Source organism: Puntigrus tetrazona, chromosome 23, assembly GCF_018831695.1.
Source record: "Puntigrus tetrazona isolate hp1 chromosome 23, ASM1883169v1, whole genome shotgun sequence".
NCBI classification, from domain to species: Eukaryota; Metazoa; Chordata; class Actinopteri; order Cypriniformes; family Cyprinidae; genus Puntigrus; species Puntigrus tetrazona.
In genome coordinates, this window is record NC_056721.1 from 17717557 (window position 1) to 17732472 (window position 14916).

At 37.7% G+C, this 14916-nt stretch overlaps 1 pseudogene; it reads left to right on the forward strand.

Annotated features, from left to right (window-relative positions):
* The window catches only part of LOC122328574, a 44550-nt pseudogene that overhangs the window by 2113 nt on the left and 27521 nt on the right, over positions 1 to 14916 (forward strand).

Below are 14916 nucleotides of genomic sequence, written 5' to 3' on the forward strand. Positions count from 1 at the left end.
CACTCTTCCATCTTTTTATTTTTATATTTTTATTTTTTTGTTTGTGACAACCACCTTGTCAAAATATGTGCAGTCTTCAGAGGATTTCTGGGGTGTGCATCTTGAAAAGCGTTCCCATGGCAACGTGCTAAGGGGATGTGCATGGAGATTGCAGGCACGTCTCCAGTACAGGAGGAGAGAGTAAAGCAGACAGACAGAAAAAAAACACAGCCCAAGTCTTTGAAACCCATATGCTTGTTAACACAAATGATGGAGCTTCATCAAACATACTTAACTTTTACTGAGTACAGAATCTGTGTCATGATGAAATATGAATATGACGACATGCTTACACAGCACATGCTCTAATAGGGATGAGAATTACAGTAAACATTTCATAGCTCTTTCTCTAACACACCTTCCTCTGCTACTGTAGGCGGAGCTCTAAAGAGATTGTGTGCGTGACCCCGGCTGGCGTGATCGCGGGAAGTACTCCGGTTATGGTGGACATTGACTCTGCTGAGCTGAGGAACCCTGAGGTGAAGTTTAACTACACAGAGGACCCCACCATCCTGAAGATAGACCCGGACTGGACCATTGCTAGGTAGGCAACGCTACTATTACATGCTCATCGTTTCAGTTGTTAAAACCGAAATATTGTGACTTCACGATACAATGGACATCTGGCTACAATGTTGTTTATGTTTCCTATTACACTGAGCAGAGAAGAATCATGGAGTAAAGAGTAAAGTTTGAATTTGTTTCCCAATATTCTCTTAATTACTCATTACATTACCTCTCTCTCTCTCTCTCTCTCTCTCTCTCTCTCTCTCTATATATATATATATATATATATATATATATATATATATATATATATATACTTTTGTTATTATAAAGATGGAGAACAATGATGTTTTTTTTTAACTTTTAACTTTAAAGTCATTTTAAAAAACACACATCAAATTTCTTTTAACTGTATTGTAGATTTATGGCCCATATAAACCATATAAGGTTTTAGTAATAATTCAAATCCAAAGAATAGGGATGGTCACAACTATACCAATAATTACTTAGTGGAACAATATCTTACTTAACAATGTATTACTTTCAAAATGATTTGTGGAAGTGTGCTAGGGATTTAAAAGGATGAATCTTAGCCGATTGTGGCACAAAAATACAGAAAATGCATTTTTGAACACTGGATCTAGATATGTGAAGCTTTCAGAGAGAAGGTATTTTGTATATACATATTTTTTATAGTGGCATTGTGATGAGCACATGTGCTCGTGACATATATTAAATATAGTGTTGTAGTGCTCATGTGGTAGTCATGGGTTCAAATCCAACCCACTTTGCTTCCCAGTTCACCTGTCATCATTTTCTGTCATCTTTCTACTTTTTCTTTTAATAAAAATGGCAAAATTAAAAACCGTGGCAATTCCTTCTGCCTCGCTGAAGGAAGTCGGAACAACAAAGAAGTAATAAAAATCAATACGAAGCCATTTGTGTTACACTTTCTCTTGACACATGAGCAGAACTCATTAAGAGGTTGAAAAATGAGATTCTTTTAGGCTAGGCTCCAGAGTCGCTCCCTTCACGCCATCAGACGTCTGCACCTGCGAACGGAGCTGCTGTCAGGTGATGTTTTGCAGCTTTCAGGGAGGAGCAGCGATTTGCACTAAAGCATGTCTGGTCTGTCGGTGTCAGGGGTGGAATAAAAACAACAAGTCTATAGAAACACCATCAGCAGTGTCAGATGGGGCAGGCAGGATGGAGCACTTATCACCTGCAACTTCACTGCTCCTGCGGGTTATAGAGCGAGCTCTTTAAAAGCCTGTAGATGAAAAGAAGCTCTCAACACTCCTCCTCTCTCTCTTGCTCCTTCTCTGTTTCTATCACTCACTTTCTTATTTACTTTTGTGTGGTGTCAGCGTTCCGCTCTCTGAGAGCAAAAAGGTGAAAATGTAAAGCTATAGAGCCAAGCTATTGTCTTTATGCACTTAGAAGACATCTGTGTAGAACAATTGTTAGGTGTTTTGCTTTCAAAGCGGTATTTGAATGACTTCTGATGTTTCGTTAAGGTTATGTTCCTAGTCTAATGTAACCAGAGCAGTGACTAAACAGAATAAGGTCTGGTTTAAATTATAGCTTGATATAAGCCAAAAATAGAAAGAAAGAGATTATCTGAACAGTGATATTTAATTTGGCACAAAATTGTATAATATATACCATATAAGTACTGTGTTGTATTATTGTATTTAGGTAATTATACATTGTGCATAGCACTATGTGATGGGAAAAGTAGTATTTGTGTATTTGATTTAAATTATTGCAGAATTATGTCCTTTAATAATTTCTCATCTGTGTGTCTATATAGTGTGTGTGTATGTGTCTGTATATGTGTGTGTGTATATATATATATATATATATATATATATATATATATATATATATATATATATATATATATATATATATATATATATATATATATATATATATAGTGTGTGCATAGAAAATTACATTTTTATGTAAAATATATAAGAAACAATTAAATTACAATAAACTTTAGTTTATGTATTTTTTCATGTGTGTATACAGTATTATAGAAAACACTACTATATATAAATGTCCTGTTTGGCAGTTAATACAGTAGATATTGCATACATTTTAAATTTTTATGTGTGTATGTGCGTATGTATATATGTTGTATTATATTTGAGTTTGACTGAAGAAGTTCCTGGGTTTTTTCTGTACTCACAAAAGATTTGCGATGCCGTTATGTCACGACACACACATACTCACTAGTCTGTGTGATTGTGTGTTTTTTTGCTGACCCAGACCACCACAGTCAAGCGTGCACTCTTTCCACCGAGCCCTGCTTTGAACGGGGCCATTATCCCCCAGGAGTGTGTACCACGGTACCTTTCCCCCCTCCATCTGCCTCAGAAAAACAAACGCACACACTCAGGGATCAAAGCAGTACCGGAAATGACTGCGCCTGTGCAGAAGTCACCCCTAGCTTGAACAGACATAACCAGAACCCAAATGTTGTGGCCCCAGAGCCTGTTAGTGTGCGCCGACTGAAGCTGTATTGATTTGAGCTGAAAATGCCCTTCAGGGCCACGGCGCAGCAGGTGTCACAGAGGCAAACAGGCAGAGACATCAGCGGCGGTTCGGCGTGAGACTCAAACTCACAGACCTCGTATATGTCAACAAGCTTGTGAACACAAGACGTCAGTATTGGAAACCCTAGGCACATTACTATCTTGAAACAATTGCGTGTTCGATCAGCCTAAAAAGCAGGATAGCATCATCAAACAAAGACGGATGCCAAGATATCAAAAGTTAGGACAAACAAGAAATAAGCACAAAACCTGCCGTGCTAGTGCATACACTTGAAATAAGTTAAACCACATTTTGACACAAGTACTGTAGCACATCTGGTTTAATGTCATTTGTAAGCATTGAGGTTGGTCGCTGCCAAAGTAATACAATAACAGGGCTGCATGCTTGCAATGCATCAAGTGTACAGTTGCATACTTGCAAGCATATGCTTGGAATGAGATATCTTAGATAGTGGTAGGCAGAGGCAGTGTAGGCAGTGTGTCTTTTTTCTTGTTCCCTAAAGCCTGTACCTGAGTTAAGAGAGATTTCTCTCTGAGACGGACACAGACACAAAAAAAAAGAGAGACTGAAAGAACTCCACACATACAGTGCGCTGTGAACAAGCAGGTCTCCAAAACTCTCCAAAACCCTGCTAAGACAAATCGAGCTCTAGGGTTAACAGATTTCCTATTGAAACAGGAAGTAAGGCAAAGTTAAAGGTCTCGTATTTTTTTTTTTTTACCAAAAATCTGTCATTTAAAGTAATTTTTGGTACAGAAGTGTGCTAGCACGGTTAGCCTTGAAGCTAACAGAAACTGACTGCAAGCTATAAAACTCTTTTTGATATGATGGGCTCTGTGAATATCATCTAACCTGACTTATGAAACGGGTGTCTCATATGTAGAGGTAGAATGTCTTTAAACGCCCGGCTCTTCACGAAAATCCTTTTTGTGTCTCATCGCCAAAAGTGATTATGGGATATATTACCTCAGCTCTGTTTTGCCTCCCTTTGGGATGAAAAGCTTGATAGACTGATATTTCTTAAGATTTCAAGGCCAAGTGTTGAGCTAGACTGTATGATTGGGTTATTGTGTGAGATCTGTACCCATCATGTTTCGATGATGACTTCCTGTTTCTCTTCCCAGCGGTGGGACTCTGCTGACGATCAGCGGCACCAACCTGGCCACCATTAAAGAGCCCAAGATCCGCGCCAAGTACGGCTCTGCCGAGTCCTTCCATGTAAGTATCCTGTCTCCTTGTCCTTTCCTGACATCTCTATCTGTCTTCGTCTTTCTGTCTCTCCTTCTGTCTTTCTTTCTTTTCCCTGAGAATGATCAAATTCTAGAAATTAGAAACAATAATAAAATATTAATAGTAAATTAAATCAAATGTTTAAATCAAATTAATTGCAAAATGTATAGTGCAATTTTTATTATGTATTTATTAAAAATGTATGTATATAAGGTATAAAATGTATAATTCTTTACATTTTTCTGACAATGATCTCAGATAGAGATAATTTTAATGCATTACAATATTTTGCATATTAGTAATTTGCATTTAGAAATAAATCATAGGTATTTTTAATAATAAAAATTGTTTTTGGTCATTCAAATAAATGATTGAAACAATTTTTTTTAAGTGGTTTATATAATGTTTTAGTTTGTTACTCATCAGTGTATATTGTTTTCATATAATTACGATTATTTCTTATAATTAAGAAATAACGTTTATCCTTAATTTTTGTAATGAACACACATAATTGACATGTAACAATATTGTTTAAAATAAAGAAAAACTTTTATTTGTTTATGTCTCTCTGTTTTTCTATTTTACCCAGAACTGCACAGTTTTCAACAACTCCGTTATGGTCTGTCTGGCCCCGTCTGTGGCTGATTCGGACAGAGGCTTTGCTGAGACTGGCAGCGGACCGGATGAGATCGGCTTCTACATGGATAACGTCCACGCCCTTGTGGTGGTCAACGAGCTTTCAGCTACTACCCGGACCCCGTCTTTGAACCCCTCAGTCCAACAGGCATTCTGGAGCTCAAACCAACATCGCCCCTTATCCTGAAGGTACACTCCACTTGTTTCAAGATCGATGCGAGGTACATGCTAGTTTGCGCCAATTTGCCGATAACATTGCCGCTTCTTCTGCCCATATTATTATCCTTGCCTGAATAAAAGCTGCAAAAAGGATGCCGCAAAATTGCTACAGTAGGAACTAGAAACCGTCCTTTCCATACCTACCACTTCTTCTTCATCCCTTCCTTTATAAACGCTGATCACAGGCACCGGCTGGTTTCTCCTGTAATGAAAGCTTCTCTTTTCTTTAAACCGACTGAGGTGAGAGTCGAAGCATGTCGGGTGATATTTCTTTGTTAAATGGAAATTTATTAGCGAAACCTTTTTACTTAATGCCCGATCCCCTGCCTGGCTTTATTGGGGGGGAGAGAAAACAACCCGCTGCATTAGCAAAGCGGAGGAAAATACGAAAATGCAATTTGGTGAAATAATCAGGGATATTCTGGAGATGCATCACATTCTCCACGCAATTAATTTCTCATCTAATTTGATCTGGGGTTGGCGGCGCGGATGAGATGAGAGGGGGAGAAGGAGCAGAATTTGCATTAAAGAGCGTTGTGCCGTGGCCTCGCTGAACCCTGAGGATGATAGGGGGGTGCTTTGCCGTTGAAATCAACATTTCTTTTTCCCGTCCCTTCTGTCCATGTGGCCGCAGAGTATTCCGACCTTTATTTTCCTTCCTGTTTATCTCCATTGAGGAGATCAGTCGCAGGATATGTTCATATCTGTTCGAGCCTCTGGGGTTTTCTTGGCTGTTTTTTTAAATCAATATCTGCATGACCTTTACGTGTTCAAGGTTGTGTGATGCTAAACTTAATTCAGACAGAAAGAGACCAGTGCTATTATCTTTTAAACCCATTCCAGTATCTTAAAGGAATATTTTAGCTATATATAGACATTCTGTAAACATTTGCCATGCCAACATTTTCAATATTGTCAACGCAAAAAAAAATTGATTTTCATAGTTTTTCTTGATTTTTTTATTATAAATATAATAATTTTCATGTTATGTAATTTATTTTTTAAACAATTATATTTAATTTATAATTTATAGTTTGTGTGTGAAGATAAAAATGTAATAGAATAGTTAAAATGTGCAAATGTGTTATAAACCGTTTTTGTTTTAAAGTATAAAATGTAAAAAATTCTATACTTCAGTTAATATTTTTGTGTAGACACATGGTGGGGATGATGACAACAAATTAATTTTTTTTTTTTTTTCATTAAACTGTATGATAATAATAGCAATATAAATAAAATCATTAACTACAGTTATTAGCATAATTTATGCTACATTATGTTACATTTCAAAGTCCTGTTGAGAATCAAGAGGAAAACACTTTTTAATGTTAAAACAATCAGTCCCATTTTATATTGATCTAATAATAAAGCACTTATGCACATATATTTAATTGTTTTGTTTTTTTAAATATCTATGTGTAATTACATCTGCAATTAATTTCTGTACTTATATTTAAAATTACACGTTTTACAAATCTCTTACACCTTAACCCACCCTTAAATACCCATACCACCAAACTTTACCCATATCCCACCTCAATAGCAGCTAATGTGTTTCACAATACAACATTACCGCAATTAGTCCATTTATACTTATTTTGTAGTTAATGCCACCTAATATAAAGTGTGACCAAACAATTCAAGTTAGTTTTATTTTATGGTTATATATTTTTCTCTTATTTTGTCATTACAGGGTCGTAATTTGATTCCTGCGGCTCCGGGTAACTCCAGACTTAACTACACAGTGTTTATTGGAGAGACGGCGTGCGTTCTGACTCTCTCCGAGACCCAGTTGCTATGCGAGTGGCCCAACCTCACCGGACAGCACAAAGTGACGGTATGTACTTAGATCCTCAAGTTCACACTGACCAAATGTCAGAAGATCGGAAATGACAACTCGCAGCCAGGAATGAACTTAACACCAACCGAATGCCCCGCTGAAGGAAAATGTCTTGAAAGGACACTCTTTATCTCTCCGCAGCATGTCATTCGTTGTGATGGCTCTGAAAGCGAAATGCTCCGAGAAGAAAAATATTTACGCCTGTTTTCTGCATTCGTATTATTTTTTGTCGCAAATGTCACATTGAATTCTGAGTAACTGTGTGAAATATATGTTTGTACAAATGCTCTTTGAAAAATGCTGGTTCAAAAATAGACGTGTCTCTTTGCGTTGCCTTCCCGCGCGCTCTCAGAGGCCGGGAGACGCAGACACAGCTGTGCTCTTGTCCCAAGTACAGTGACCTACTTATGGGCCGCCCTTGGTGCATTGGATCACGTCTGGCAGCTCTCAGTGTGTGTGATTTCTGTATCTTTTTGGCCTCTATGTGAGAATTAGAGAGTGTGTGTGTATACAGTGCGTTCGTCACACAGCTGTGCGTTGACCACTGCGACCCCTGTTAGAGAGAGTCTCTCTAGGAAATTTTGCATGGCTGCGATCTTTGACTCCATGCCTTCCCAGGGGTCCCTGTAGTTTTGCAGACATCACACGATGCCTGCGGTGCAGTACATACGCTCACGTAACGTATTACTGGAGTTCCAAATATTTATGTTTGCTAAAGCATTTTACTGTATTTTTACACCTCTAACCCCGTGTAATCAACTTTGTGCATGGTTTGTTTTTACATGAATGCTACCTTAGATTGTGCGAGTTGTTGAGAGAGAGGTGTGATTTATTTATTTTTTTTATTATGATAAGTCATTACTGGAATTTACATTCAGGTCAGACACAGGTTAATTGCTTTATAAAATGTATTAATAATTAATTACACTAAATGTATACGTTAAATTAATATATAATTGCTTGATTTTCATCTGCTGGATGATAGAATGGACAAAATATCTCAGGAGTTTTAATTGAAACTTTGCCCTTTAAGCAGTTGTGGTTAGATTACTTGAAAATTGTAGTCCATTGCTGATTCCAGTTTATATGACACATCCTTATAGACGACAAATTAATACATTCGTTGCTATTAATAATGTTATGAACCAAGTGCATTAAACGTTATGCTATGTCAGAGTTTAATATAAAAGGTAATAATTAATTAAATCATAAAAACATACAATTTAAAAAAAACCTTTTTAAAATTAAAATAAAACAATAGACAATTAATAAATAGGAAATGTTCTAACTGTAACCTTAATGTCACGTGACCATGTCAATAATATGCAAACAATAAAAGATGTAAAAACTGTAGTCTAAGTATTTTAAAATTTCATATAATCTAAATTCAAGTACTTAAAGGATTAGTTCACTATAATGTCAAAATGTCAATATCTTTAAAATATTCCAGGATTTTTCTCCATATTGTGTACTTCAATAGATGCCAGTGGGTCCAAATTGTCCAATTGTTTCGTTTCGGTGCAGCTTCAAAGGGCTCTACACGGCCCCAGCCAACGAATAAGGGTCTTATCTAGTGAAAGTATTGACCATTTTCTTATAAAAAAAAAAAAAATATATATATATATATATATATATATATATATATATATATATGTGTGTGTGTTGGTTTATTGAATAAACATCCTTACAGTTTCTTTTGAAATGAAAAAGAATTATCTTCATCTTGTTAGTTTTAAACGTTTAACTGTTCTGTTGTACAAACATGTTTATGGCTAAAACAAACACCTTGACACTGCGTGGATTGATTTTTTGCCAAGACAGGGCTGTGTAAACAATCACACGGTTCCTTGTTAAATTTTCTATTTTCCAAATACAAGCTTGAAATGATCCAGTAATAATAGGACATTTCAAGCTAAATGGGTTTTCAATCTCTTAGCTTGTCTCACAAATGTGATTGGCTCATAAAGTTTTAATTTGGGTCTTTGTTTAAAGCTGCTGTTGCATTCTTGACGCAAAAAAAGTTGATTCTCGCAAATGAATTGCCACAACAACATTACGAATGCTAATCGCGCCTAATTGCAGATTGCAGACCACTACACGAGATTTGCTTCCTGCACCTCAATGAGCCAAGTCTCCCGTGCCTCTGTTACAGATCCGGGCAGGAGGGTTTGAATATTCCCCGGGCACGCTGCAGATCTACTCCGACAGCCTTCTCACCTTGCCTGCCATCATCGGGATCGGAGGAGGTGGAGGCCTCCTGCTGCTGGTCATCATCGCGGTGCTCATCGCCTACAAGCGCAAGTCCCGCGACGCGGACCGCACACTCAAAAGACTGCAGCTGCAAATGGATAACCTGGAGTCCAGAGTCGCTCTCGAGTGCAAAGAAGGTGAGATGAATTATTAGTAAGTCATATATCATTTAGGGTTTGCACCAAATGGTCAGTGTGTTCACAAAAAATATCTTAGTGGAGCTTTGTATCTATCTATCTATTTATATGTCACTGTAGGTATGATTTCAGATAAGCAGGAGGAAAAAAACTAAACTTAAATTGCTTTTTTTGTTGTATTGAACAATTGCTGTTTCTTCACATATATGCAATTCCAAGTAAAATTTATTAGGCTTAAAAATGTGATTTGATATAAAATAAGAATATATTTTTAAATTGTAGAGAGATTTTAGAGAAACATTTCATTAAAAACAGGCAAAAATTGAATGTATGTAGAATTTGAGCATTTTTGTTTGTCATAAAACATATGTGTGTATGTATTATGTGTATGCACACAATAATCAACATTTAAAGTGGATCCAAAACGCATTTTAGTTTTAGGACAACTTTGATTAAACGTTTTGATCCACTTCAAATGTTGACCTTTGTATGCGTGTTTATTAATTCATAAATTATATACAATTAAGCCATATAATACATGCATTATATATAAAATGTGAAATTTAATTTGTATTTGGTGTTACAAAGAACATAAATCATAAATCATTTATATAATTTTGTAACGCACTAACTGTTTCTGCGTATACATTTATGACTGGTTCATATAAAAGGCACATTCTGTGATAAACGTCCACATTACAGAACGTGGCTTTCATATAGAATTTAAATTGCTGTTGAAGTGAAATCTGCAGGTGTACTATCAAGCTCCACATTAACGTCTTTCCGTTCTCTTGTCGCCATGGTGACACCATTATGGTTGTTAGCATGTCTTGGTAACAGGTTGGTGTTAGTGGGCTGCTCTGTTATGGCATTCCGTCTTACGCCCTGTTTGAAATACAGTTTCCATATGCTCTAAAGGTTCCCAATGCCACACTCTACCTGCTCTCGTAGAGATGCACCGGGTCTAATTGGCCATTATCTTAGGACTGTCGGCCCTCCTGGTCACAACCCTGTCAGGAGGATGAAAAAGCATGGTGTGGCTAGCTAGCTAACAAACAGTCTTTTTCACTGCAAAGGGGGAGATGGCTGAATGGCAGAGGGAGAATGATGAAAGAAATTTACTTCTTGGCAAATGGGTGAAGGAACTGGTAGGCATTGATTAGCTGTCACGTTCTTTAGCCCTGATTCTCACTGATTGGCCAACTGCCTTCATTAGTGGACAACCTGAACGGTTTGTTATCGCAATGCCATTCAATCTGCGCATCAATATTTTATTTGGATCATATGCGCTGACATTATTTACAACCTCTGCAAAATATTTATGACCTTAGCTCGGTTATTTCTCATTTGGGCTGGGATTGGATTTGCTTGATAATGACCCGAAGCTCTCAAACCCATGGTCTGTCCAACCCAGGGTCAGATAATGGGCTGCTAAAGGGTGAATCTCACAAAACCTGTCAAGAAGTGTCATATTTTAGACTAAATAATGTTTGTGGATAGAGAAAGGCTTGTTTTGTTACATATTTATGAAATATATTTTAATGGTGATATTTGTATAAAATACATTACAATAAAACGTGTCATATTTTCTATAATTACTGCATTAAAGCAATAAAAACATCGTTAGAGCATTCCCTAGTTTTTAAAAAATGTAAATAATTTTTTTTTCACGTTGTTGTTTTGTTGTTATAGCTAAATAAATTTCTAAATTCTATATGACATTTTCTTGCAAATTTTATTGCGATTCATCCAATAATGTCAACCAGTGCTGTCAAACGACTAATTGTGATTAAGCAGTCAGATAAAAGGCTACAAAAGTGGGCTCAATGTCATATTTTACACCAAACCCTCTTTTCATGTTTCATGAGATTTACGTAACTGTGCGAATGCCCTCTAAATTAGCGATTGTACTTCTCTAAAGCGATTCACCCTCTAGTTTGGCCATATAGCATGGAGTTATGGGGTGTGGACGGGCGAGAGCCGTCCAGGGACATGTGCAGAGGCTTACTGAGCCATGATGCAGCCCATCAGAGAGCGCAGTAGTACAAACAAACAAAGGCACGGCTAATGGCTAATTAGCGAGCTATCCAGCACCGGTTTAGATAGCGGGAACGCTCAGTGGGGATATCAGCTTCGCCTCTCTGCTTTACATTAGCCGAGAAATGTTAGTGCAAGCGTGTGTGGACATGACGGTAATTGGAATGGCTTCACTTTGAGTGCTTTCTCAACTAAAGGAACGGTTTCAGAAAGAAACGCATTATCAGCAGTGTACTAAACTTTTCAAACTTGTTTTGACAAACGGCTTCAGCACTAAAGGAAATGTTTTGCCGGCTGACCTTGCCAGCGTTGCTGCCGCTTCCTGAGAGGCGTAATGTTTTGACCACTACAACAGGAAGCCTTTAAAAATTCGCATTTGAGCTGTCTATAATGCCCCCTCGTGCTTTACGATCCGACACGCGCCTCTCTCCAAGTAATGAAGTGAAATTGAATTACAAGGCCATCCCTCATGTTGGAAATCTTTGTTAGGCCTTTCAAGTGCACTTTGACGAGAAAGACCCATTGAATTAAAAGCTCTTTAGGCCTGTCACTTTCTCCTCTTCTTTTTTTTCCCTCGTCAGGAGACTGAAAATCCCGTTGGGCAGTTCATCTTGAATAATATTTGTGTAGTATTTTTAAGAAGAAAAACCCTCACTTAGAGTAGGATCTTCTTGCTTCAGTATTCATATCCCAGCGGACGACGAGGAGGAACAACAGCTGGAGGAAATTATGCATGAAAAGCTCCGCTCCTTTATTAATTACCCACTCATGCAATTAATTGACTTTCTTTTCCCGTGAACTTTGTGTCTCTTACATCTCTTCCCTCCCGCTCTTTTCAAATAGCAAACCAAATTAGTCATAAACCGGATAAACAAACAGATTGACAGACTTAGCATTGCTTCTGTTTACCCAACAAGTACCTATTATTGCACAAGGCTCCCAGTGACCACGTTTTCATGAGTTCCCAATCAGCTGCTTTATTTAAAGTTCGTTTTTTATTCGTACTTAGGGAAGGCTTAAAGCAAATCTAACTTCTATTATGAGATATTTTGTCAAATGCACCCTGATCCGAATCATATATATATATCATGTCACTTAATTGGTCAGTAGTCTACTACTAGTCAGTAGTAGAAACTCTGCTTACCTTTTCTTCTCTCCTCACAGCTTTCGCTGAACTCCAAACTGACATCCATGAACTGACCCAAGAGCTGGATGGAGCTGGTATCCCATTCCTGGATTATCGAACCTACGCCATGAGGGTCCTGTTCCCTGGCATTGAGGACCACCCGGTGCTCAAGGAGATGGAGGTACGGGTCAGTACATCGCCATCACCACGGTAGCCCTAGAGCAGAACTAACAATGCTATCAAAAATCCGCAGAGCACTACTAATACTAGAAACAGCATAATGCTGAGATTGTATAAACTACGATTGTGCCATAGATGCCTGATCAACAATCTTGAAAGGTCATAATGTATATTGTATGTTCGGTTACCAATCTTTTTGACATCACTTGCTTCTGATAAATGGGGTTGGTTACTCTCTCGAGAGTGGAGAAAAAAACCTTTTGAACCTGCAATTTGGAGTTTACAAGTTCAATACGTTACTGATTGTGACCTCTTGTACAATAAAGCTAGACGCTAATGACTGACACATAATAGCACGAGCTAAAGAAAACAACGCAACTAAATGAGAGCAATAACGAAACCTCAAAGCGCACTGGTCAGCGCAATTAAATACTCAATTTCTCCGACATGCTACATCCTCCGGCCTGCGTACAGCAGGTCACGCTGTTCGCTTGCGCGGGGATCGCATGTTTATTATTTCATCTGGGGTTTGTTTTCACTGTATTTGCCCCCGAGTCCCCGGCGTAATCAAGTGCCTATGCGCGCGGCTCAGGCCCTTATTGCTCTGTGTAGCTTCTCGCCCCAAAGCAACCTACAGTACAATCGGCCTCCCCGAGAGGCTGCAAATTTCATTCGGCTCAGCAGAGAAGAATTGAGGCACTTTATTAGTCTGTGTTGTCGGAAAAAAAGGCCTTTGTCAGGTTACATGGTACATAAGGTGCTGAAGGGGACAATAACAGGTTTGCTTTGAAGTCTGATTCCGGCAGCCTCGCTTGGAGATTCGTTTATGTTTTTTGTAATTTCTTCGGATTATAGCGCTTTGTCCTAACTAGCCGTAAAAACTTTCCAGCGACAGTGTGAGATAGTTACAGCCAAGTGTTATATATCAAACTGAATTTTGCACCAATGAGATTTTACTGTGGGTGGGGCTACTAAGTAGATGCCAGTGCTGGAGAGTAACTAGTTACATTTTATTTTATTTTATTATTATTAATTTTTTAATATAAATTTTTATTTTATTAAGGGTGAGCACAGCATTTTGCCGTTAAAATAGTGCTGTCAGGATTTGGCAGTGAAGAATTAGCGCTGAAAACCACAGCATGGACACAATTAGTTTTGCTCCTGACCTTATTAAATATATTAAAAATGAATCAGTATGATTTACTAACATTTGTGCTGATCAAATCACTGTTATATACATGTCTTAAACTATTTTGCGCTCAAAATGGCTCCATTTGTTGTTGCTAGGAGGAAGCAGAGAACCGAGAGCTCATGGTAGAAGGATTTTTTGACACACATTAATTTATTTGAAATGCCAGAAGAACACATTATCCAACTCCGAATGTATCTTTACGCTATTAGCACTGTGCTTGGTAGATTGCGTCGGTCATTATGAAAATGAGATGTCACGTTCTTTCATTTGCGCCTTGTCAGTAAATCACAAACAGAAATATTTGCGGCCATCAGCGCTGTTTTGAGATGTACATGTTTAGTAAATACGGTTCAAACTGTTAGACGTCTGTGTTTCCCGTCGTAGTTATGCAAAGATTTGATTTCGAAAACAATATCATAGCTATTCGATTATTTTTTGCTTAGGTTTTAAATGTGTATTTAACCTCAGAACAATCTCAAAGTAAAAAGAGGTGCTGAAGTGTGATTGTAATTATTATAATTTTAATTAAAATGAAGGATTTTGAAAGTCTGACAGTAATCGGTGTTTAGTGCTACCGTAAAGTTAACCCTGCCTTGGTTAAAATGATTAAGAGAAAACATTCATGAAAAGTAATCAAATGCCATCAGTTACATTACTTTGATAAATTAATTGAAATAATTGCACTACTTATTACGCTTTAAATAGGGTAACTTGTTATCTGTATCATTTCCAAAGTAACCTTCCCTACGCTGCTGAAAAAAAGACACACACACACACACGAAGAACAATGTCCAGTGGCTTGTCATGGCTAGATTGGACACATGTAAGATGTTGCTTTTATTATGCTAGTATAAATATGTGGCTTCAAGAAATTGTGCAGGTAAGATGTGAGAGAGCGAGGCAGATGAAAAGTGACAGGTGCGTCTCACGGAGGGACACATCGCCACCTTTCGCTCCT